This window comes from Pinus tabuliformis, chromosome X (assembly GCF_031772625.1).
Source record: "Pinus tabuliformis cultivar Carrire ecotype Pingquan chromosome X, CPIR1, whole genome shotgun sequence".
Taxonomy (NCBI): Eukaryota; Viridiplantae; Streptophyta; class Pinopsida; order Pinales; family Pinaceae; genus Pinus; species Pinus tabuliformis.
In genome coordinates this window covers 1142060627-1142085212 of record NC_142308.1, presented here as the reverse complement: position 1 = coordinate 1142085212, position 24586 = coordinate 1142060627, and the positions used below count along the sequence as shown (strand labels likewise).

The 24586-nt window shown below is 38.0% G+C and overlaps 1 protein-coding gene across 6 annotated transcripts in view; it reads right to left on the bottom strand.

The window, feature by feature from the left end:
• The window catches only part of LOC149143892 (protein OVEREXPRESSOR OF CATIONIC PEROXIDASE 3-like), a 98221-nt gene extending 73995 nt beyond the window's left edge, over nt 1-24226 (bottom strand). For all 6 annotated transcript variants that reach the window (XR_016264598.1, XR_016264599.1, XR_016264600.1 and 3 more), the window contains exon 1: nt 24068-24226. The gene's annotated coding sequence lies outside the window, so the exon portion shown is untranslated. The remainder of the gene's footprint in view (nt 1-24067) is intronic.
• Nucleotides 24227-24586: the final 360 nt, after the last annotated feature.

The following is a 24586-nucleotide window of genomic DNA, read 5'->3' as shown; positions in this document are numbered from 1 at the left end:
CCAATTATGCTTTTTCATTTTCTTTTAGCTGCATCAACCTCCGAGCATCATTCCAAGCCCGACCCAATATGTGGGGCAAGGGGAAGGGGTCGTTGACACTATGTGGACCCAGAGGAGGAATATGGACCCAGGTGGGGAGAAGAGATGATTGGGGGTGTAATGAGCGGAAGGGGAGTAATATATGCGAATCGGGGAGCAGGACCACGCAATTAAAATTAGGGTTTCCCGTGTAATACCATCCCTAAAACCAATAGGTCAATAAAAGAGATCCCATGGGACTAGGGTGTAAGGTTAACATCCCAAAAGAGACCTAGGGGCAAGAGCACAGACCTAGACCACTCTTTCCACCGAATTCCCCCATTAATCCATGCCCAAAGTTTCCATGATAAATAAACTCAAATACTCAATTACAAAATAACAAGGCATACCTTTAAAATTTGGGAGGCCCACCTTCAAACATACAATCATGACAGATAGGTGAGGGACCACATGGTTGGCTCAGGTGGTAGAGAAATGGCATATCGAACTAGTTGGTGGCTGCGAGGGGTTGTTGGCTGTTAAATGAGGACCATTATGGAGAAAAAATTTATCCTAGGAACATCACCCACAAAATGGTGGGTTACAGTGCCGATGACAAGGAAAATTACTCAACTATACCAATGAAAAGCCATACCTTTGGGGTCAAAAGGCCCACCTTCAAACATACAATCATAACAAGTGGAAGAGGGACCACATGGTTGGCTCAGGTGGTGGAGATAATGGCACATCGTGCTATCTAGTGGTTGCAAAGGGTTGTTGGTTATTGGCTGAGGAACATCTAGGAGAAATAAAATTCTCCTATATACACTACCCACAGGTGGTGGGTAACAGTCTCAACAGGAGATTATAAGAAGAAGTCAATGGGTAGATGGAGAGATACACCTGTGAGACAAGAGATCGATTTCCTTGGGCAGTTTGATTCTCCAGAGAGCAACAACGATTGTCGAAAGAGTTCAAACTAGAGAAGGGAAGCAGAGTCAGAAAGGGGCAAAGACAATGAGTCTGGAGGAATTTTTCCAGTTCTGGAGAGTCAGAAAGAGGAGGCTGAGATTTTCTCCAAGAGGCTACACAGGGGCAACGCAAAGCCTCAAGAGGGAAATTTGATCCAGCTGAAGAGGAGCTCATTTTCAGTTCCAAAGGCCGGAATATTTTCCAAAGTGTCGTAGAGATAGTTTTTCAGTTAGCAGCAAGCAGGACTGCCAAATTGGCAGTTGATTCAAGCAGCTCATTTGAGGGACTGCGCTAGGGTGACGTAGGGCCTGCACAGAGTTGGTTGGACGGCTAGTTTTTCAAGGGCAGTCAAGTGTCGGGATTGCTCAAAGAGAGGGTAATTTCCCTCAGATAATTTTTGCCAGTATCCTCGTAGATAGATTCGCCAGTTTGCCGATTTTTATGGTACTCAGAATTTCTCACTGTTGCTTAATAATAAAAACCCTCAACTGCTGCACCGGTTTTCCCAAGTTGGGTTTTTCCAAGGACTTCTGTTTATAAATAATGGTGTTATATTTTTGTGTGTGTGCCAGTATTTTCTCAGTTTCCAGTTTATCTTCCACAGTATTTTAATTTGTGAAGATTACAGTGTGATTAATTCGTTGTTGTCATAGCAATAAACTGAATAATTAATTTATAAGTTAGAAGAATTAATTCTAGTTGTTGCAATAGAATTTCGGTGATGAAATTTTCACACTTGTTTCCCTTTTCTTGCAAACTGAAGACAAATTATTAGAAAACTAAAACATGAAGAGTACAATCAATACTTACTTGAGTTAGCTAAGGCCTTTAAGTTGATGCCCAAAATGCTAGATATCTTCTCTTGACTGTAGTAGAGGTTTTCAGGAATAGGTTGTTACATATTTCCAAATAGACCTCTCCTTGGTCTAAATTGCTTGCTTTTAAGACAAAGATAATATGCTTGCTTGTAGACCTTGAACCTATTCATCATTCCACAAATTACAAGACTTTAAAAGACTGAGATTACATCCCACTTCAAAACAAGTCTTATTATGTCAAGTACCATGATTTTTTTAAGTCGGTTTTTAATGCTACTATGGAGACTCATCCTCTTGTATACAGGCCTTTTTCTATAGATGTGCACAAGTATTACTTTACAGGGACCTTATCTCCTTCAAATATTACAGTGACTGTGGCTTTTATAACAGGGTTATAATGCCTCTCAAATGATTTTGTCCTAGTCCTTTTGATACTTGCACCTTTTGCTGGTTTCTAGTCTTTGTATTTCGATTTTTTGAGATACATTCAGATTCTTAATTTTAGATAGAACTTCGCTCTTCATAGATCTCAGTCTTGATTTCTACTTCAAGTGAATTCTTTGTTGGCTACACGGATTATCTTCGGCCCTCAAATTAAATGACTCGGTCACTTTGATCTAGTATAGAACCCATGATAACCTCTCAAGATTGATTTCAGAGACTAAATTTTAAGCATAGAACTTCGCGTTATCCCACAATGGATTCAACCTTGTCTAGGTTATAGATCTAGCCTTTCTGACCTGACAAATATGCTACAAGTCTCCTTTAGGTACTTCAACCCACTATTGATAATATTGGCGATATTCGAAAATATCGCGATATTTTCGGCAAAACGATATTTTAGTTCAACCTATAAGCTCAGCTCTGCGCCCTGATTGTAGTTGTATATACTTGTAATTGTGCCCAGAAATATGCTCTTTTAAAGCTCGGATTTCCTTCTAGGAGTTTTGCCTTCAAGACTGTCCTTTAACCCTACAAATTGTGATCTTTTAGTTGCCTTTTATGTCATTGACCTTAGCTCTAATACCATGTTGAGAAATCTAGGGCAGCTTAGTTAGGGCTTATTTAATTTGATTTCTCTTTATCTTTGATAGTTGCTTGTGATATTCTTATTAGGTTTTTCTTCTTCTTATTATTATTATATTCTTGATCATCAAACAGCTACCAAAACATGAAAATCATTAAAGACAAATGGGCAACAGATGTAGGCACTCAGCCTGGGCAAAACCCCTATGATCAGGAAAACCCAGTCAAACTCTTCTACTAGAAACTTCAAATCAAATTGAGACAATCTTGACTTAAGACAAAGACCTTACCTCCATGAATCAAGTCAGCACTCAAGAATTTACCTTCAAGATAATGCAGAATCAAATAGGCCTTTGGTCCATCGAATCATATATCAAACTAACCAATTAGGGCTTTCGTCCTTCTACAATTTGGTCTGTAATCATAATCTTGTACCTTTGTCCTGCAGAGCTTCAATCCCTTCACACGTGTGACAGAAAAGACAAAGACTAGGCTTCTTTCTTTTTCGCTTGGTTTCCCTTCTCTTTCTAGTTATGAAATAGGCTCTTTTATGATATTCACATTTCATCCTTTCTTCTTAAGTTGCAGATCCAAGTGATGTCAAATAGGTCGAGTTAATTCGCTATTTACAGTGGTTGGAGTCTGTACTTTGAGGCCGACATGATGAGCTTGGGGCCGACTTGATGAATGAGGTTTTACATGACCAATAATAATTTTTTCTTAACTTAAGAAGCCCAAGAAGGATCTATAAGATGACAACGACTCAACCCTAGAAGCCGACAATGGAGGATTTGACCTAGAAATGAATGAAGCATGAAACCCATGCTTATAAACAATTCCCCTTTTACAAATAAATTTTCTCTTTCTTTCTTTTGACAAATATATGACTCAAATACAATTATGAACACTGAAACTAGTTACATTCTTCAACAAAAACCCCAAGTTGCAAAGTTATAAGCAAAAGACAAAGCAAGGTTGAAAGAGGCATAAGCTTATTAGCCAAAGTTGCAAGATGGACACAAGACCACAACCCCAAGGTTGCAAGCACAACTCAAATTTACAAGAACAATTGAAGATGCGCAATTCCTAGTTCCAAAAAAGAGAAGGCCTACCACTCGAGATGCAGAGATGAAGACTTGTTTTGTCAAAATTTGAAAAATTTCAAACCAATATAGTAAGGGCATAAAACACACAATGCACACTTATGGAAAAAAGAATTCTACAATATGCAAGTTGCAAAACATACTACAAAATATGACAAAATCCCACGACAACTTAATTGTGTATCTAAACATTGCCACAATCACCCACAAATTTAAAGTAATTTGAAATCAGTTTGGTTCAAGTTCTCTTTAGAAAGAAACCTTAATCAAAGCAACTCAAATTGTTGAAAAAAATGTTTGTGAATCTATTTGAATTTCGATGGTCCTGACTAGAAGTCGATACAAGGGAAAGGGAGGGAATCCAAACAAAATAGGAATAATTGTAGAGAGCTAGGGTAATTTTTGCCCTAGAATCTCTTAGGGTATTAAGACTTTAAATAAAAATTCCAATTGCAACAGAGAAAAAAAAATAAAAAAAATTCAAGAAGTCAATGTATTCTTCAATGAACTTTAGCAATAGGCATAACAGAAGATATCCAATGAATCAAACTAGTGCACTATATTTATCAATCCAATCCACATAACCAAGAGTTCATAAAAAATCACACAGCAATACACTCCTTAAACAGAATCCGATGTACAGCAAACCCTAACCAGAATCCACAATTGCAGAGATACAACCAACTTGGACTAGATAAAACTATTGTGGCTTCCAGACCAGACTTTGAAAACCATCTTCCTACTACAAAAAACAACTACAACATGGACTCTTCTTTTCGGATGAAAACGTTGATCTTCTTGTCCACATAATCCATTGCGGAGTCAATTTGGGCCTCAAACAACCTTCGAAAGCCTCCACAGATACCCTCGCTGCCCAAACCCTTGCTTCCTTCAACTCTTAAAATCCTCGTTTGCCTAAATTCAGAGATCCGCTGCTTCAGATAGTAAGATTCAGCCTGTTCCAATTGACTTAGGGCCTTCAAACACAAACTGTGCCAGAACTACATTTTTTGTGCCCTCGACAGTCTCGTCTACTTTAAGGAAGAATACTCTCTTGACTTCAACCTTAGGAGGAGATTTCAGCCAGACTTCCTTCCTCGCAAACTTCAAGAATAATCAAAGGACCTCACTGCTTCCTTAGTGATATTATTATTCCCATGAAAAGGATCAAGATCACAGAGAACTTCACTGCCCTTCTAGAAAGCTTTCCTGTGCCAGAATAAGAGCCAATCAAGAACTTTCGCTGTCTTCCAGATGATTGACCTGTGCCAGGACAGAATTACAGCAAAACCTCTCTCCTAGATGACGTTTATTGTGCCAAGATCAAGAACCAAAAAGTCCTAAACAAATTCAATGTCTTCCAATAGTTTTCTTGTGCCCAGAACAAAGACAATCCAACAAAGAATTTCACTCCTCCTTCAGAAAATAGTCTTGTGCCAAATTAGAGATAAAAAGGGAACGGTGTCAACTAGAGTGGAATCTTTCACCACCAAAATAGACAAAAGGAAAGGGGTCTTAAAACCCTCAAAGCTAATGCTCAAGAAACAAATGAAATTGATCCACACTTGATGCTTCAAAATGAATTCAACCTTCTTCTATTTATAGATTTCCTAGAGGGGCCTCTTCTTCTTAAATGATTGAATAAACTTTACTCCAAACCCCAATTTTGGGTTTCTTTGCCCATCTACCCTAAAACTCACCCAGACTTTGGGTATTTTGGGGGTTTTCCCTTTTATTGAGGACTCTAGCCTACGGGGATTGATAGGCTATTTCGTCCCTTGGACAGTTAATTTCTAGGGAACATTACAATAACTAGAGAAAGAGAGGAGGTTAGCTCAACTAGAAAATGGTTTACAAGAGCTCCAAATAGTAACCAACGAGATGACCAAAATACTCACCAAAGCAATGGCCTTCAAGATCCCTTTGGGACAACTTCAGGTCAGCTACCATTAACTCCCACTAGAGACAAATAACCATATACCACAATCTCGTAGGATCTGCCAAGTGTGCCACCTTTACAAACTAGAGATGGAGATGCATCTTATTTTCTGATGTCCCTTATACTATGAGACCAGAGGATGTTATTACTACCTCTATCAAGATTAATGGGGCTCCCTCCTTACTGTCTTCCAGTACCAGGACTAGAGATGCTTAGCTCTCCTCGTCGGTGATATCTTCTAGCGAAGATTTTAGCTCTTGCATGCCATGCCCCAACATGGGATGACCAAACTGATCACCTCATACTTCCCTGATGATCCGTCATATTGGAGCAACAAATGGCACAACAAAGATCCCGATAGCAAAATGGTGAGACCCCTGATTTCTCCTTAGCCTCCACATTTTGCAGGCCAACTAATATTATCAAGACCAATTTTACGATACCAACCCATGCATCAAGCCACATGTTCTCATAGCATTAGAGAGATCAACTTCAAACAAATTCAGATTAGAGCACCTCCACCTATTAGATTACTTCCCAAACCCAGAGGAGCAACCAAATATCCATTCGAGGTTTCCTTCTTTCGACCTCAGATGCTAGAAGTATACTTCGCTCATACATTCCCTCGAAGATCATACAGTCAGACCCCCAAATAGTTCCAGAGGACTTTGTCAACAAGCCAATGCCCTGTTCTACCCCCTCACCATCTGCCATCAAACTCAATAGAACTTGACAGCATCAACCTCATCATCTAATCACTCTCTCTCTCACTCCCTCTCTTGACAAGTTCTTAAGTTGTCCAAACTCACATAATGTTTTGTATCACCATACCTTTCCCTCAATTTATACATATGTTTTGATTTTATATTTATGTAGGTGTCTATTATTTTTGACATTTCTAGGAGTTGCACTTCAACTCCCACATTGTATTCATACTAGTTATACTCTTCAATCCCATTGACCTACTTTTGTGGTCATTCGTTGAACCCTAATATAATTATCTTATCTACCAAAAACGATTTTTAAAGTTCCATTGGGCACTAATCCCATGACTTGTAGCACCCAAATTCCTTTTAATCAATTTCATATAATTTCAACATCAATCACCTCCCTTTTTATTCAGCAAATCCCATTTCAAGTAGTGGTCAATCTAGATCATTCCTTCTAATGGAAGCATCAATGTCAAGACTCAGAACATGTGCATTATTGTGATCAACATTTCTAGTGTTTGAGTATATTAATGTATTGCAAAACTACATCCAAACAAAGCTTATATTGTTTGCCATTCAAACCCTTGATAAAACATATATGAAATCCATGTATGTAGAAGCCAAAGGGAAATGCATGAAGACTTACCTCTCTATTGGAAAAATTTCAAACAAATCAACCAAACTTGATCCACACAACAAGAAGCTTGACAAAAATTAGAAGTGAAAATCGACCAACGCCATTCAAAACTTTAATGTTGTGGATGGAAAAAAATCAACCTTGCAATAGAGTGAGAAATCCAAGAATCTTAGCTATACTAAGGATATGTTTCCTAGGGAGCCCACCATTTCTTAAGCTGCATCCATGCTAATTCAAGCCACAAAGACTCGTCCTATAACTTTCAAAGAGTACTTGTATAGAAAATTTTAATACTTTTCTATTATCGGACCTTGTGATGACTCTCAAAGAAAAGATGCAATTTGACTTAGAGGTCCATCACAACTATATTTTAAAGATAATAAAGGTAATCAGGTCAATAGTGGAGATGATGAAGTTTATCAAAGATTCTATAAGATTTGTTTGCAAAAATTGCATATCTAGCTTTTACATAGAGACCATAGAGTAATGGAAAGTCAAGTATGCCTAGGTAATCCATGGAAATAGTACGTCCATAATGCAAATTCCAATGCTGAAATTTGTTCTCTTTATTATATAACCGATGAACTTTCTACAACTTTTGCATTTGTTTTTCATACATAACACTATCATTGTTTATCAAATAAGCTTCAAGATATCAAAATGGCAGAAGGAATAGTTAAATGAGCAACTTTTGGCTTGGTAAAGAAATTGGATCATTTTAAATTGCTTGCTCTATTACAATACGGATCTATTTTCATGCTCTTCAACAATGTAAAAGTCTGAAGTAGAGAAAATAGGTATGGGGAATGCATAAAAGAGATCCAAATATATACTTGGATAAGTTTCATAAGAAAGATCTAAACCATATTAAATTGACAATCTAGGAAATATAGTTAGAGGGCCAAGAATGTTACTTATCACATCAAAACTATTTATACCACGCATAAATAGTTACTCTTGCAACATAATTCTAAAGTGGAATAATTTATTATGATTAGGTTCAATCTTTTCATCATCATCTTACAAAGGAGTAAACAAAATGTATTGACCATATAAACTTGAACTCATCTAATGTCTCTTGAGTAATGCTTGGAGTAAGTGAATTCTATTACAAAGTGATCTGTGAATAATTGCATAAGCAAAGGCACAACCACAGAGATCTAAACAAAAACTACAATAAGTGTGTTCCTCATGCTTCTTTCACCATATAAAAAGGCTTAGGTGACTTGATTTTAGGGCATTCCTTTATTTCGTCATCATGGAATTAAAAATGATCAATTGTTTTTAATTATTTAGGTGACTTGATTTTACAACATAAGATCCTTTCTTTTGTCACCCTGGAATTAAATAAATGATCAGCTGTTCTCATTACTTCGTCTTGAACCATAAACTGAAGATTATGTTGACACTCCATCAAATACATTCCTATGATCAGCTCACTAAAAAAACATTTTTTATATTTTTCTTGACAATGCATTTCTTATTTGTTATTCCATGAAGCTCAATATCTCATGGATAGCATGAGATCACAATATTATTTGAGAATAGTGCCTAACTTATCCAGTATTCACAACAAAGTGGAGCTTTTATTGCATAATTTGCATCATGGTGAATGAAGTCAAATAAATTGCCCTAATGCCACATTTTGATTCAATCATTCAAACTTACATCAAATTAATCAAACAAAGGAGTCACGGACCTAGTGCCTCATTTGATGTAATGATTCACTCTTATATGATGGTGCTTGATGCTCATATAATATAAGGAATTTATGACTAGCGATAGACCAACTTCCCTTAAATTCAAGTAAACAAAACTACAGTTTAATAATAAACTCATAATTACTAGTTTATTATGTTGCAAGAAATGCTTAGCTATGCAGCATTCCAATACCCGAAACACCTAAAAATGTAGAAACCAGTATGAAACACCTTGGAAGCATCACCAACCATATCATATGGTGTTTCCCAATTTGGAAGCATCATACAGTACAACCAACGACGTTTCCAAGGTTTTCAGCAAGTTTGGGCTGTGTTTCAAGCAATTTTTTGGAAGTTTGTGGGCCCACACAAACACCCATGAGGCGCATGGAAACCATAGAGAGCCTAAAAATACTTGAAGAATAAATAACAAAGACATCTAATTAGTTTATAAACCTAGTTGATTAATTTTTACATTCATTTAAAAAAAATGAAATTGGAAATATCTAGAAATCTTAACAGCCTCTCTTTTCCTATAAGAAAGTGCTTCAGATCACTCATTCTTCACACTTTCTTCAGCAAGAGGAGCTTCCTACAGCAGCAGCAACCATTTTATTTATATATTGGAGAATTGGGGGCAAGCTTTGGTGCATTCCCAGCAGCAGCAACAAGAAGGTTGTGGGCAGCCCTATATTTGGTGAGCGGATTTATTTACTATTTTTGCAGCATCCATGTTTTCTCAAAGTGTGATTTCTCATGTCACTAGAGCTCTTCAAGCAAGAAAGCAAAGAGAATACTATCTTCTTTAAAAGTATGTTTACTAAGCTCAAGCAAATGGGCAATTAGTGTTCATATGACTGGACGTGTAATTTATGCAACAACAGTAAGATCTACAAGGGGTCTTACATAAGAGTCAAGTCACATATTTTTCATAAATGATAAAGGGTGATGATGTTTTTGCACACCCCAGAAATATGGAGGCGGGGGCCAAATTTGACAAAGAGAATAACGATGTTCAAAAGTTGAAAGAGCAAAGAAGCAATATTGGTAGGAATACTTGCTTGGTTGCTGGTAATGGGCCAAGGATGTTCCATGAAACAAAGAAGAGGAGGCTGGCATAGGTTCAAGAATAGACATCAAACATTTCGACTGCAGGTAAAAATAGCAAATTAATGGATGCTCAACAATCAATGGAGAGAAGAAGCCAAGACCAAGAATGGCCAGAGCCATCTCTACTTGCGATATCCCTTTTAACATGGTTTGGATCCCCCATTGGCAGGATTTGGTGAGGGTAATTAACACAACCCCTCAAGGTATCAAGGGGCCAAACTATGAAAAATCATAATAGCTTTGCTCAAGAAAGAGAGGCAATTGCTTGAGGATGTTTCAAGACCAATTCATAGCTCATGGAGTAGCTCAGGGGTTTAAATTATTTCAGACAGATGGACTAATATATAGCGTAGGCCATTGATCGATGTCATTGCATCATCACAAAAAGATGTAATGTTTTTGAGAGCAAAAGATTGTCCGGGTGAGGTAAAAGATGGTAATTTCATTTCTGAACACTTAATTGTTGCTATTGAGCAAGTAGCCCTAGAAAATGCAGTGCAAGTCATCATGGATAAAGTGCCTATTTGCCACAATGCGAGCATGATTATTGAGGGTAAATACAATCATATTTTTTCGACTTTTTGTGCTGTCCATATTTTAATTCTGATTTTAGAAGAGATTGAGGCTTAAACTACATGGATTCATAAGGTCACAAGGCAGGCTAGAGTGACCATAAAATTCATCACCAAACACCACCAATCTCAAGCAATATATTGAGAACACTCCAAATTGGAATTGCTCAAAGTTGTTGATGTTGAAATTCAAGTACAAGTTGAATTTCTGATCTTGATAATTATTTGTGAAGGTGTTATTGTTGTTTTAGCCCTTCTTTATTCTTCAACAAACAATTATACTTTAACAATTTAACCATTCAAGTACAAGATAAATAAAGATCACAGTGCACAAGAGACAAGAGACACCAGAAATTAGGCCAGCAGCCAGGGAAAAACCCACAAGGGGAAAACCCAGCAGTCTTTTCTTATAGAATCAATTCAACAAGAGACATCAAAATCATAGACAAACTGACCAGTATAGAAGCAAGATGACTATTCACCAAGATCCAAGTCAACCCTCCAGCATACCAAGACAAGGTGCCTTCAAATCTGTCCACAAAAGAGGTCTGATGTAGTCTGTCACAGGTCTCCAAGAGGGCCGAATTTCGGCCTCTCTCTCAGCCACAGAACTCGGGTATCATTACAGAATTATGTGCCTCAGACTTTGCATGCTTTACAGAAAATGTGCCACAGAAAGACTTCGCATGCCTCAGAATATGCACCACACAAAGACTTCGCATGCCTCAGAAGATGTACCACAGAAAGACTTTGCATGCCTCAGAAGATGTCTCAGATATTCAAACAGACTTTGGCCTCCTTGTTTACTAGAGCGAAGGCTAAAAGAGATGAATATTAGCTTCTGATTTTGACCCCCAAGAATCCTTCTTCGTTTCAGATCAGATGTGAGTGTGTGTGATGATCTCCAAATGAGGGATGCAAATGTGCTATATATGTAGTCTTCTCCACCAGCGAATGGGTGCAACATGTAGCTAAGTCAGCTTTGAGGGGTAGGAGGGCCGATTTGGCATCTTGGTGAGACAAATGACACTAGACAAATTTCAAATTTATTTCTTTTGCAAAGGCCATGAAGAACATGCCCTTCTAAATTTTCTTTTGACCAATACAAAGCATGAAGAACATGCTTGACAATAAAAATAATAATAATTTTATTTGTTCAAAATACATCAATAATTTGTTATTATGAAGACCGACCGTAGCTACATACTTCAACAGTTGAGACGAGATATGCCTCAAACTTTATCATGTTGCACAATCATATTGAAGCCAAAAGTGCATTAATGTGTATGGTGGTGGGTGTGGCTTGAGCTGAGAAGAGACCAACAAATTCAAAGAGGGGAAGCATGACGCAAAGGGTGTTGATTGATAAGGATCGATGGAGCAAGATAAATTTCTTGCTCAGGTTCACATTACCTGCATTTGAGTTTATCCAAGAGGCAAATGCAGACAAACCTTCTTGAAAGAGATTTATGATGACATGGATACCATGGTTGAGAAAACTGTGAAATTATTACACAAGAGGCTCCCACTCTTCTTTTTGTTGGTGCTGGTTTTGCAAAGTGTGTGAGGTCCATCATTTTTGCGAGGTGGAGTGTTTTTAACACTCCATTGCATGCTTTGGCACATGATCTAAATCGAAACTTCTACAATGAAGAACTCATTTCTCAAAGAAATGGGCTAAAGGGACACCCCACATAAAGACGAGGAGTTGTCCAATGGCGTGAAGAAAGCCTTCCAAAGGTTGTTTCCAGCTTCTATACAAAGTTCAAAAGGAAGTGAGGGAAAATTTTGCTTGTTTTGTTGTTGAATTAGAGGATTTTGTAGACATATCATCTTTTAGTGAGACAAGGACTATGGACCTAGTTAAATAGTGATCTGTAAATCAGGGATTTGTAGCCCATTCGCTTCACCAACACAAATATTGTGCAGAATTCTCTTTCTATTATCTATTTCAATCTTGGACAAAGTGCTCTATTCTCAAAAAGACCACTAGGCCTCTATCCTCTACCCTGTACAAAGGCCTCTCTCCTTCTCCTGGCTACAAGGCCTTCTCTCAATGCAGCCTGCATAAAACAACCCACCTGGAAATAACTACCAGCTCAATAGCAAACCATGCTTTACAAACACTTCAAATTTAGTGACCAAATACCAATGCTAATCTCCACTATGCCAATGCACTCTCTCTTCAGCATTAATGGCTACAGCCAGACTCTTCAATTTCTGAATTGGAAAAACAAGGTAGTGAGAAGTTTAATTATGTACCTAGTGTATTTCTAAAATGCAAGAACCATATCTCTTTATACCAAGAGGTTTACCCATTAGAGATGAACTCTATCAGTATAACCATGTGCGTGAATTCTCTTACTCCCTATACCGAACCACTAGTCACAGCCACTACTTGTACACTAGTTAAAATTGAAATGAGAGTTGCACCGAAACAACAAGTTAAAGAATGAAGAAGAAACTGCTCTTGAAATTGCAATTAAAAATCAAGCTTCTCAATGCTCATTTTTAGATGTAGGATTTTTAATGAGTTCCTTACGTGGCTCCACTAGATTTACCATTAATAAAGAGAAAATTGTATTTGTTTTTGTAGCATCTTCCATGTTAATTGTTCCAACTTCCTTGTTGCGAGATCCAAGGTTGTTTCCCACAATAGTAAGGAATCGTCAAAATAATAAGGAGCTTGCCTACCCCTCTCAACCTTCTATAGTAGTGGAACTCCTATATATGTCTCCTTGCTAAAAAAGAGCCTTTTGATATGGGAAAAAGAATGCCTTACAAGTACCCACCAAATTCCTCTCAACAAGATAGTTCAGAAAAGTAGTGAAATCAACTGACAATGTAAAATCACCAAGGAAAGATGTGAAGTCGTTCAAGCATGTGGGAAATGACACAACCAATTGGAAAAATGCCCCAAGCAAGTGGAAAACGCCCTAGGTAAGTGGGAAAACATCCTAGGCAATTGAAAAAGTTAAAAACATCCCAGGCAAGTGGAAATGTACCAAGTAAGTGGGGAATCATCCCAGGCAATTGGGAAACGTCCCAAGTAAGTGGGGAACCATCCCAGGCAATTGGGAAACGTCCCAATCATGTTTAGAGTTGCCCAGAGAGTGAGGAATTGTCCTCGTTGTGTATACTGCCACCCAAGGAGTGAGAAATTGACCCAATTGTGTATAAAATCGCCCCCAAGGAGTGAGGAATTATCCTTGATGTGTATAGAGTTGCCCAGGGAACAAGGATTCACTAAAAGGAATATGACTTTGCCTAGTAGTGAATAATGGCTCAAAGGGAAAGTGAAATTGCAAAATAAGGGGGAGATTGAGCCTGTGGGACTAAGAAATTTGCCCAACAGCTAGAATTAAACCAAATTAGAAACTCCTACAAGATTGCAACAGCCAAATAACAATGTCCAATAATATCCAATGTCAAAAATTAAACAACAGTGGTGGAAAGAGAGCTATTAGAATATCCAGTTACTCATAAATTACTGCAAGTTTGAATGAACACTCCAATGCTACAGAGATAAATGAAATCTTAGCTCATTAACGAACACAACAACCATTAAAATATTCATAGAAACCATTAAAAATGGACATGTTAGATAAATAAAAAAACACATGGAGACATTATTTACCCTGGGAACCCAAATGGGAAAACCAAGTTTGAATGGGGACTCAACATTTCATTCAACTATCTCTAGTTACAATGTTGTTCCTTCTTCTCTCCTTCACCAAAAAGACCCTTTGAGAATGAACCTCCATGAAAAATAAAGGAAAGTTGGGGTAATGGGAAGGCCAACAGGCTAACCTTTCATTTCCCATTCCTCGGCTTATTCTCTCCTTTTTCCCCTTTCATTATTTTTTCCTTTTGTTTCATTCCACATCACAATTGCATTGTCTTTTACATGGTTTACTAACCATCATAAATTGCTAGATTAAACTTGCAAGAACTAAGTCTTACACCCATTCATCAATTCAGATCAATTTCGGATCAAATAGTGGACTTGTCATGGGGCAAATGGTGTATATTTTCAAATCCTTGCCACTCATATTCTATCACAAGTGGCAAGCTCTTCATCAGCAAAAAGAAATTGGACCACCTATGGTTTCATTCATCTGTGAAGAACAACAGATTGGAATCACAAAAGGCTAAGGATCTTGTATATGTGCATTCAAACCTATACCTTGTGTCTCGTTAGGGTGAAGAATATACAAGTGGACCTCATAAAGACTGGGATGTGGATCCAGAGTGCACAAACTTGGAACTCAATGGACGTTAAAAAGACTAGGATGTGGACCCAAAGTGCACAAACTTGGAACTCTCTCTTGCTGCTCTCAATACTAGTAGTGATTCAAGTGGAAGTGGAGCTACCTCATCCTCCAATCCAAGCTCCAATTCTACTGAACAGAAATCTTGTTCTATTTTTGTTGATGAAGATGAAGATGAGATGGATATGTGATTGTATTTATCTTTAGCTCATGTTTGATTTCATTTTCAACACATATAGCCTCATATATAAAGGCTGATTTTGGATGTGCGGCCTCATTTATAAAGTGTAATTTTGGAGTTTGCACCATATAATCATCTATGGGAGTTAATATAGACATGGCTTCCTTTTAAAATGTCAATTATTTGTATCATTCTTATTTTCTTTCAAGATAATGTGACATTATATGTGTGTGTGAGAGAGATTTTGCATTAGGAACCTAATCTTCAAAACTAGATATACAAATGTTAAAAAATGAGGAGCACTAGGGTTTCTTGCTTTGATTGCAGGGTTTGTTGTCACTGAACGTTGGTATGATCCTGGTGCTCATGGAGGTTGCTTCCTTCCTCGTGCTCTATGCATTGGGTGTGATTGTACGTGGCTGTTGTTTAGGGTGTATTGTCCGAAGTTCTGGAGCAAAGAATGGTTGTATGTCATTCAATTTTTTGTCAACGGGCACGTCAATGCCCTTCCTCTCCAGATGTGGTTGTCGTGTGTGTGATGGTTACTGGATCGGGTTTGTCTTGTTAAGGAGAACTCCAATCCTTTTTTTTGGAGTTTTGTTTGGTTAGCTTCGCATTCAAAGTTGGTAGTCTACACCTTTATCATGTTCTGTAGCCGAAAACGTGTAATGTGGGGTTCATCCCTTGAGAATTTCTGGAGGCAAAACCCTGCACAAATGATCTGTGTTGTGGTTCTACAATCTATCTTCTCAGATCTGGTAGAAAAAATTGTTCTTTCTACAGATTTGGGGGAGTTTTATTGGGTCCCTTTTAAATCTCTAAAGATGGGGAATAAATCTCAAAAATTGAAGGGGAACGATAACTGTGAATCAGATCTGGTAAAGAAGGCATCTTTTCAATTTTTTATGAAAACCCTTGATGGGAAATCGGCTATTATAAGGGTTTTTGTTGGGGATCTAGTGCAAGATTTGAAGCACAAGGTCCTAGAAAAGTTGGGAATTCCGACGAAGCTACAAAGTTTGATTTTTGCAGGGAAATCAATGCAAGATGTCATCCAGCTACAAGAATATGGCATGGAACAAGACTCATCTATCATCATAAACCTAAGGTTGCGTGGAGAATGTCCTAGATCCAATAACACTAAGGGACCAGTTTTGTTTAAGGATGTGGTAAATAGAAAGGCTAAGACACAAAATAAATCTGGTCAAATCCCCAATATTTCTAGACCCTACATCATAGAAAAGATGAATTAGGTTCCAGCGATGGCAGTTAACCTTCCTGAGGTTAATGCACTTTACATCGATTTTCAATCCCAAGCAGTTATATGCAGATTCAACGGATTCTAGCCCAAATCATAGGATCTACATCAGTGGGTTTTCTCCACCTAGATAGAAAATATTATATTCATTTATGCTCCAAGGTTTTTTTTTTGTAAAATTTGATACATTGAAGGATATGGATTTTGCCTTGAAAGTGTGAAAATTCGAGAATCCCACCCAAATCAACCACTGCAGTAGCTGATTAAATTTCTCCTATTTGTTAATTACTAAAACAAATTATTTACTGCTTCCTATAGCAAATATCGAAGCTAATACAACTGCAGCCTTCACTTAATTAATTAATTTGCCCAAAACAAGAACAAAACAATAGAGAAAGATACACACAAGTGACACAGTGTTTTTTGGACAAATGTCCCCAGAAAAACCCAATGTGAGAAAACTGGTGCAGCATATCTAAGGGTTTTTATTATTATGCAAAAGTATTTTGAATACAACTCTGGATGCCCTCTTGGCAATCCCGTTACACAGAAAATTACTTGGCAAGAAAGACTGGTGAGATTACCTCACTCAACATTGTTGATCCCGATTGATCTGGTAGTTGAACTGCGAGTTCCCTGGCTACTTCTGCATGGGCCTTGCATCAACCCAATTAAGAATTGATCTGCCTTCAAGAGCCTTTTCTAGCCCTCCCGTCTCAAAAACAACAGCTCCTTCAGCAAATTCGAACCTCTGCACTGGAAGTTGTTGCGCTGCTCTGTGTGGGGCCTGCGTGACCCCTTCCTGGCTCTGCGCCACCCTCTATACCCTCTGCACTGCCTCCTCTGTGTGTCTTTCTACCTCTCTGCTGAGTATTCTTGGCTCCGAAGAAGATCCTCCTGCCAAAACTCTCTCTGCCCCTCTCTGCCACAGCTCACTATTGAAATCCTCCCGACAGTTGCTCTACTTCAGAAAATCGAACTTCTAAACTCTCTGTGTGTCTTCCAAGTGACCCTCAAGCTTCTTAAATAATCTCCTTGTTGACATTCAACTGCCCATATTAGAAGCTAATCAATGGAACTTAAGATCATTTTTGCTTGATCCTCGTCTTCTTCTAGAAGTTACACCCACAAGCTATATTAATACCTTTTAATTATTTTATTTTCCTAATTTTAGACTTAAAGTCCCATTAAAAATAATTAATTATTTTAAGAAAATTGTTTTTGGGTGGAATTTCCCAAAACGCTTTTTGGGTTCTTTGGAATACATGTGCCCAAGCCTCCCTGCAAAATTTGAGACTTAGAGCACATTTGATGCTACCAGAAATCAACAAAAAGAGGGTCCATGGTTTTGGGGTAGTGGAGGCCTCTTTATGACCCCATGGTTCCCGGGTTTTGATGCCAACACCATGGTGGTTTCCAAAATGTCGGTTTGGGTCAGATTACATAATCTCCCCCTCCATTTTTGACATCACAAAGTATTAGAAGGAATTGGAAATACTTTGGGGAAGTTTATAAAGTTGGATCTGGATAGAGCCATAAAAGGAATTTTTACTTTTGCCAAGATCTGTGTGGAGGTAGACCTTAGTAAAGGTTTACTTGATCGCATACTTCTGATTCATAACAGCTTTCAGTGGACCCATCCTTTAGATTTTGAAAACATGGCATTTAGATGTCGTATTTGTCTTCAAATAGGACATTTACAAAATATGTGTCCTCGGCTAAGTCACCTGACACGAGGATTCGAGATTCGTAGGATACGGTGATTCGAGAGTCGGATTTGGACACGTTGACCCCCTGGAACAGGACACGTAAGATTCGTTATATATTATTTTATTAAAATATATATATATATTAAAAATTATATATTTCTTACACAAATTCTCATTAATGATACAAATTCATTGATTTCAAACATAGATCTTCATCTAGATGTTAGTTGTATTGTTCAGTGTTTACAAAGTAAGTTAGTAACATTATAGCAATTAGCATGCATAGTACATACAAAATTCAAATACATGTCGCATAAAATGATAAATCATGATTCATAAATGAAAGACAACATACAAGATAGTAAGATAAAGACACTGACAACTGTAGTTTTCTCATTAAGTCATCAAATCAAAATGTGTTACATAGGTAGTGCAATGCCAATGGCAAATAGAAGTAGAAAATATAAAACAACTACAGGTATACAAGCCTCAAGGCAATAGGTAGCGCATGACTCATGAGTCAACAATCCTCATAGTCATCATCAAGACAACATCAATGTCCTCATCATTATGGTCACCACTGCTCTCCTCTACATCCTCCTCCTCCCCTGTATCCATAGTCGCCTCTGCATCTGCTGGTGTGGAGGATGACCCCTCTAAAATATCACCATCATCAAATCTAACAGGCTCTAGCACTGGATCATTGAGATCCATGTTGGCCAATGCCAACTCAACACTGTTGTCCAGACCCATATCATTAGGAAAGACATCCCACATCTTTGTCTTTACCCACAACCACTCTTCCCTCTGCCTGTAAATAAGACAAAGGTTGGTGTGCACATACACCATTGTCTCTGCTCTGAACTGCTCAAGCCTGCTCTTCTTCACACTATACAAATTCCCATATGTGCTCCAATTCCTCTCGCAACAAGAGGATGAAGTCACCTGAGAGAGGAGCCTCATGGCTAACTGCTGAAGAGGAGGGCTTGTTGCCCCATGATTTTCCCACCAAGAATAGGGCTTCTTAGCCCCCTTGTCTCTAATCACATCATATCCTGCAAATCGACTAGTGCTAGTGGAAAACTCTGCAAAGGCATCCTCCACCTCATCAAGCAATGCTCTATCCTGAAAAACCCGTCTGAATGCATGTTTCCTCCCCTGTGAGATTTCACCATCCATGTGAGGAGGGAATTTGCGGGAAGGTCCACCATTCAGTCACTCATGGTTGTAGTATTTTGGGTTCAATGAGTGAGCCAAACAATGTAAAGGTGTGCAATTCTTGTCCCATCTGCTGACAAGAATATCCTATATAGTACCACAAAAGGCCTCTGGTGATGTCTCATACTCGGGGCACTCACTCTGTAGAATAATTCTCCTCATAGACTCAATCATGGAATCCCATTCCTCATAAACCTCTCCTAGGATGGGTTTGTCTGTATCTGCAAATCGACGCAAAGAAATGATAGAGTCCATGATCTGAATAATTAGATCTACCCTCTCCCACCAAGCATCATCTAGCACTGTGTCCTTCACTCTTTTAGAGGCTACTTGATCTGTCTTTCTCCAAAAATACCAAAACTCATAAATAACCATGGCCCCAAGAGCGGTCTTGACCTCCCTCAACCTCTTCAACATCATGAATGAAGAGGCAAACCGTGTATCAACAATCTTCAACAATGATAGATTGTTGTACTCCTTGTAGATAGTGAGGGCATTTGTATGATTTTGCACAAAGTTACGATATGTCGTGCATACTCAATAACGTTACCAATTCAAAGCACATCAAAAACAATGGATTTCAGTGTTAAGTTCAACGAATGGACAATGCAAGGTGTCCAAAACACTTGTGGATATTTAGCTTCCAAAATCATGCCAGCAGCCTTGCAAACAGGTGCATTATCTGTAATGATTTGCAAACAAGAATCAACACCTACAACTTCAATAACTTTAATAAATAACTCACCCATAAATTGTGCATCCTTGTATTCTCCAAGTGTATCCACTGCTTTCAAGAAAACTGGACCATTCAAGGAAGACATCATGAAGTTGATGATTGGGTGTCGTGCTAGATCTGTCCATCCATCAGAAACAATGCTAACCCCAAATGTTGGCCATGATGCTTTAATAGGCTCAAGCATTTTTTGCACCTCTTTTTTTGCCTTCATCAACAATGTGGTTCTAAGATTCTCTGAACCAGGAGGCACATACCATGATGGAGACCTATGAGTTAGAGCTCGACACATCTCAATAAATAGAGGTGAACGTGCAACATTAAATGATATGAAGTTTTGATAAAAAAAAGAAGGCAATGGTGATATCAAGCTCTTCCCGTTTCTCTTTTTGAAAAATCTTGTCCATTGGACCAAGTGAAATTGCTCTTTTTTTTGTTGCTTGTCCCCCAATAGAACTCTCAAATGGAAATTTGGTGGTGCCTTTCCTCAAAAATGGAAGGAGGTCTTCATTCTTGGTTTTTCTTGATTTTGTAGCCACATTTGCCATACCAACAATGAACTTCTTTTCCATTTCTTTCCTCTTTTGTGAAGGAACAGCTTCAGAAGCTCCAATTCCACAACCTGATAAAGCCAACAAATGGCCTTTCACACAGTAATATGTGCTTTTGAAAGAAATGTGGCAAAAGTTGCATCTCCATTGCACATTGCCTCCTCCTTCCCCTTGGTGCTTGTCCCATCCTCTCTTGTGACATATTTCCACTAGGGATATTTCTCAATGCTGTCTTTAGGTCCTCCTCTTCCCTCAACATTATTTGCAGCAGACTTTGATGATAGTGGGGGAGGAGGGGCATCTCCAATGGAGACATTCTTCCCCTTCCTTTGCCCCCTATCTGCTGCCCTTGATTGAGTCATGAATACTGTAAAAATAAAAATAAACAAAACATGCACAAATTTGTAAAAAAAAAATCATATACAAACTGTTGTAATAGAAATGCAAAAAAATAGAGATGAAATGCACTTACTTGATGCTTGAATCTCCTTGCCGAACGCTCCACACCCTTAACTCCTTGCTTCAAACCCTTAGCTCCTTGCCCACAGCTCAATGTATGCAAAACTGAAAGAGAGAAATGGTAAATGACTGATATAACAACACTTTTTTATACCCGTGGGTTTCCCTTTGTTGGGATTCATATCCCAAAATCGTGACACGTATAGGGTTCGATCGTGTCTGGTTAGGACACGACATGTCCCATTCTGGGATTCAAATCTCCATCGAATCATGTCCGATTCATGGGATTCGAACACATAGCCCATTTCCAGCGAATCCGGTTTCATAGATCCTCGGGCAAAGAAAGAGCTAAAAGGCAAGAAAGAAACAGGCCCAAAAGCTAAAGGGATGGCAGTTCTCAGAATAGCATCTCTCCAAAGCAAAGGATGAAGAAAATATGGAGTATTCTACAAGTATTGTTGATCGGAATCCACAAGAAACACTAGTGGAAGGAGGAGTTGGGCATGCAGGAACTACCGTTCCAAGCTCGAAAATTAATGAAGCAACAGAAACCACAATTCCAATGCAACAGAATGAAAAGATCTCCCATGAAAAGGAGACAGGTGGCATCAAAAGAATCCATGTATCAGAGAGTTCAGATTTAGCTAAAGAAATCGCTATGAATGCGGAAGAGAATTAGTTGGCTATTATAACTGCCACTCCCAACCATGGTGGTTGGCGAAAAGTGGAGAAAAGGAAGGGCAGAAAAGGGTCGCTGAGTGCTTTCACACTTAGCTCCCAAATGTATTTTTTATTTGTTTTTCTCTTTTATAATTTTGTTTTCTTGGGCACCAATCATTTCATGGTTGGTATGATCAAATGCTTTTTAACATCTACAAAAGTGTAATTCTGTTCTTTGAATAAAATTGTAATTTTTCCTCAGAAAAAAAATGATTTTGGATTTCCCAAATATAAAGGCTGATTTTGGATGTATAGCCTCATTTATAAAGTATAATTTTGAATTTTGTGTCATGTAATCATCTATGAGAGTTAATATAGACATGGTTTGTGATTTTGAATTTTTTGTGTACTATGTTTCCCTTAATGTACCAATTTTTTTGGGGGGTTGTGGGGTCGTGTTTCCAAGCATTCTTGCTTCAAAAACTAATACATGTTTCTGCATTTCATGCAACTTACCCAGTTTATAAGGATTGCACCTTTTTGTGTTATGTTATATTTTTAGCGTAATGCTAGCTGCCTTATATTGGAAGTTTTCCATTAAAATGTACCAATTCATGCAGCCATTTTTATTGACAGTCTTGCATTGAAATGTATTCCACCATCCATGTCATGCTAGCCACCTTATATTAATATTTTTGCATTTAAATTATCAGTGTTATATCATTGATTACTCATCTTATAATATTACTCTAATTTTTTATGGCTTCCATTTCATTCATTTCTATATAATTATTGATAACCAAGTAGTCATTTCCCTCCATGGGTGGGCCTTAAGGTACAAGCACCATAAAATTTGAATAATATCAATATGATTATGTGAGAACTCTACAAATACAACTCCACAATAAATTGAAAAGTGATCAATAATTTTGATTCAAGATGCAAATTTAGATTTTCGCATCACTTGATGCAAATCAGCTTTACCAGACTCTTCCGAGTATTTTGATCCTGTGCTTGACTCTGTATTTTGAGGAAACTAAGTTGAGTTATCTCTTCTAAGTCGACTCAACCCTGAGTTACTCGCAATTTTTCACTCACGAGTATGACTCATACTCGCAAGTCAAACACAAGTCAGATTGACTTGGCGAGTCTGATTCATCTGTCTCATGAGTTAGACTTGGTAGCCTCTCTATGAAGGCACAGAATAACAAAAAAGCACTCATTTTTCTTGTTTAACTGACCCCATTTTGTGCAAACAACCAGCAGACCTGTCAACTGCCTATGATCCCTGTCATTTTGTAGTATTGAGTATCATTTGTGCACTTCGAGACATTTATTGAAATTTTGCATTTTATGGACGATGTAAACTTTCAACTTAGTGAGGAAAAAAAACTTCTGAAACTTCGTATATTTTTAAATTTTTAGGGGTTTCTCGAGTCAACTTTAAAGTTCTTTCTGAGTCGGAATCAACTCTTACTCGTTGGCCTCGATGAGTCATTATCCAAGTCAAGTCCAGTAGTTTTGACTCATACCCAGATACCAGCTTTGAGAATAGATCGAATGCGATTAAAAACAGCTACATGCCAACATGTATAACATGTTTACAAGACATTCCATTTGTGAGATACAATTGATCATTGAAGAGCTTAAGACAACGCTCCATTAATCGAAAGCCAAAAGAAGAAAAACAGGACTCTTTTGAAACTATCCAGTACTTTTAGTGATAATAAATAACTGGATCTTTTCCCTGTAAGTTATCTTGGTTGAAACGATATAAGTTCATTCCACCTTGACAACAAACCTTCTCTGATGGGAAAGTTTTCAACCAAAATAATATAAGATTGGACTTAACATTTTCTTTTAATTGGGGTATACCTTGCTAGCAACATATTATCCGTGGGGACTTGGAAGTCAGAAGCAGCCTCTAATTCCATTGACCACAGTTACATTACCTGACAAAGGAAATGGGTATTTATATCTGCAAGAGTTCCATTAACCGAAGGTATTAATAGATAATACTTAGTCCAACTGTAGAACAGGACCATCTAGCCTATTACTAATCAAATAAGGACACAATTCCCATCCCATAGAGAATATATGTCTCAGACAACAGAGTGACCTTGTGAATAAATTTCACAGTAATAAACCAAAACCCAAAGGGGTTGTTCGGTAAATCCCGTGTTTCAGCAGCTTGACTAATAATCAGGACATTCAATTTTCAAGGTAGGCATGCAAAGTTTAAATTTTATGGAATCTTCTCCATATAAAGGAGGATTACCATGTTAATGCAGAGTTTGGGTTCAAAGCTCCCGACAAATCAAGCAAAAGCATTTATCTCTACGAAAAAACAAGAGAAAGGAGATGTTCCATTGAATGCATCGGGCATCCACGGAAAACTAAGAATTGAAATTGTAAAAGATACCTTGGTCTTTGAGGAAGAAAGTGGTCTGTTGCGCCGAGAAGCTGCAACTTGAAATTGAGTAACGTAGCAGGCTTGCAGAGAACACGGCCACCATTTCCATGTTCACCGAACGCTTTGCAGAGAATTTCTATGCGATATAGGGGACCGACCTGGCCTTAATATTGCTAGTGGCTGTGGAGAAAGAAAGAAAGAAATTATTTTAAAGTCTACGAGGCTAAAGATAGCCTCTGTGACAAATTGATTCTTCATCTGCGTGATGTAGTCGGCCCTTTTTCTGTGAAGCTTCACAATAAATGCTCCCAGCTTCTCAACAAACCCCTCGCTAAATAGATTATCCCAAGAGCTAGCTGCTAACATATTTGCATAACTTTCCCTCTTGTCTTTGAAGGCGTCACATTCTAAAATGAAATGTTTTTCTCTTTCCACTTTTCTAGAAGAACAAAAAATGTGTACCCTTTTCTCCCACACTTCCTTTGGCCTTTTCCAGCGCCCTATTTCACAATGGAATTGATGAGAATT